Source organism: Bidens hawaiensis, unplaced genomic scaffold (genome assembly GCF_021521415.1).
Source record: "Bidens hawaiensis isolate Kalapana, Puna unplaced genomic scaffold, B.hawaiensis_p1.1 tig00015702_1, whole genome shotgun sequence".
In the NCBI taxonomy this organism is placed as follows: domain Eukaryota; kingdom Viridiplantae; phylum Streptophyta; class Magnoliopsida; order Asterales; family Asteraceae; genus Bidens; species Bidens hawaiensis.
This window is the reverse complement of record NW_027492401.1, coordinates 388,404-391,041: the sequence shown is the minus strand read 5'-3', so window position 1 is coordinate 391,041 and position 2,638 is coordinate 388,404.

The following is a 2,638-nucleotide window of genomic DNA, read 5'->3' as shown; positions in this document are numbered from 1 at the left end:
GCTTTGCCGGCAGCCAAAGGTGGCCCCCTCCTCATGTGTTGGAGGCAGAGGAATCACCAGTACGGCTAATGCCGGAGGTTGGCTGTCATCGCCGATGGAAGCAAACAGAGGTGTTTCCGGCACCAAAATGAGATACATGGGACAAATAAAAACCAATTTTCTTAGAAATTATAACATTTAAATTTATAATGAATAATTAGAAGTGTAAGATATAATTTATAACTTTGCAACATACTCGATAAATTGAGGTTTTAAAGTAGTGTATATATGTTTTTATATCCGAATATATATATTCTCTTTAAATTGTGAATGTGAACACACTTGATTCTAAAATGACACTAACAATTATTATGATAGTTCACAAAAACTCTTCTTCTTTTCTTCTTTTTTCTTTTTCTTCTTATCCTTCTCTGTTTCTGGATCATACGCGACATACAAGCAAACGATCCAAGTGGCAAGCACGCCCGGTACAAACACCAGCGGGTTACCGGCCACCAATGCACCGATACGTAGTAAACCCACCAACTCGTCGGTTTTGATAAGTGTAGGTAAATGTTTCTTCTTAAGATGCTCAACAAACCCTTGTTTGATCACAGATTTCTTTTCCACCGCCTTTTCCTAAAAATCCATGCAATAGAAATCTACGAGAAGCTTACCGTAGTTTCCACATTTGAGATCTCAATATTGTTTTCTTCAGCTTCAACAGAAGAGCCTGTATATTTGCCTAAACTCAATTTGTTGAATAATTGTTGGTGTATATGTTTGCTGATTATGAGCCATATTAGTATATTTGTTGGTTCTGCTGTAGATTTTGTTAGTGTTTATTGTTATATAATAGTTACTGTAATGACAGTCGGTATTCTCGTCTTTTGTTGTAGGATCAAGAGGAGGTGGAGTTGTTGCCACTCTCTTCTGTTGAAGCTTACCGTAGTTTCCACATAAACAATCAAGTTTAGGCTCATAAATTGAGTTTAGGCAGATGTTTCTTACGAAGATGTTCAAGAAACTCTTTTTTGAAAACATATTTGTTTCTCACCTTCTTTTCTTAAACAACCAAACAAAAAACAAATAAGAAAGAGTTCAAATTTCTATTTTACATAAACAATAAAAATCTACGAAAAGCTTACATTAATTTTGACAATCTCAATATTATTTTCCTCAACTTCAATAGAACAGACTTGAAGCATCTCCACCTCATTTTCATCCTACTACAAAATAGAAGAATACCAACTGTCATTACAATATCTATTATATATTACAGTAACTATTATATAACTATAAACACAAACAAAAGCTGCATCAAAACCAACAAATATACTAATATGACTCATAATTAGCAAACAAATACACTAACAATTATTCATAGTCAAACAAATTCGCTAGCAACTATTAAGCAAACATAATAATAAGATTCATAATCAGTGAAACAACAATTAAATGGCATAACAAGATTAATCAACTAAACAACATTCAAATAAAAGTTGTTAACAATAAACAATGAACTCATAATAAAAAAAAGCAATTAGTTCAAATAACATAATTAAGAACTACATGAACAACAAGATCTATAATCAAATAAACAAGTATTATCGATCACTACTAAATTTAGATTAAAAACGAGCAATAATTCAAATACAGCAGCATAAACAATAGTAATTCGAAGCAAAGCTTACAGATCGTGTAACAACATTCATTATGACGTCATACTTTTTTACAGAAGGTTGAGCGGTGCCCCTTTTGATTATTGTTGACTCAACATGGTTTCTTGCATGTGTTGGAGGGCTCTACCTCCATCCATTGAGTAAATTAAAGGAAATGTTTACTACAGTGATTCGGGTGGGGCTTTGAAGAAAAACAAAGAAGAAGCTTTGTTTCTCAACAAAGCGTTCATTTATTTTTCGCCAGGTTTCATTCTCTTTCTTTTTTGATTGGAAAAACAAAGCAGAAGCACATGTTTGAATACTCCACGATACATACAAAAAAACATGTAATTAATGGCTGACTTGCATTGTAGAGATGAGAATTAGCATACTGAATAAGCAAAAACTGATACTGGAGTATCGAGCTGAAGCTCCGCGAAGTCACAGATCTGCAAAACATGAAAGCTTCATTAGAGGGGTCAGAGACAGAGGTCTCTGGACCATCCTCCGACGCTTAAGTCGGCATTGGATTATTTCCCTAACAATTTACTATATAATGTATTAATGGAGAAAAAGATGCATTATCATTGAGGTAGAATGCCCTTTATATAGGGAACATATAGCTAGGGTTTCTTTACATGGACCTTCATATGTTAGGCCCAAGACCGGTTGGACTAGCTCCAATTTAGGAACATATTTCTACATGGATGAAATTAACAAAACCTCTTAGATGATTATTCACTTTGAGCCCCATAGCTACGGCAGACCTGAATTATGTCGATGAACAAACATTTCCATTGAAAACGAACCACTCTCCATGAAATCCTGAAGAACGGATTGACATGGCCATTTCAATATTTTTTTTATAAAAAGTATGAAGAAATTCATTAAGTAAATAGACGTATTAGGCGTGAAATTCTATTACAACAGAATTACATACAAATTTTCTAAAATTTCAAATTATGCCTAAATTCTCGATTTCAGAAAAGAAAAGAAAG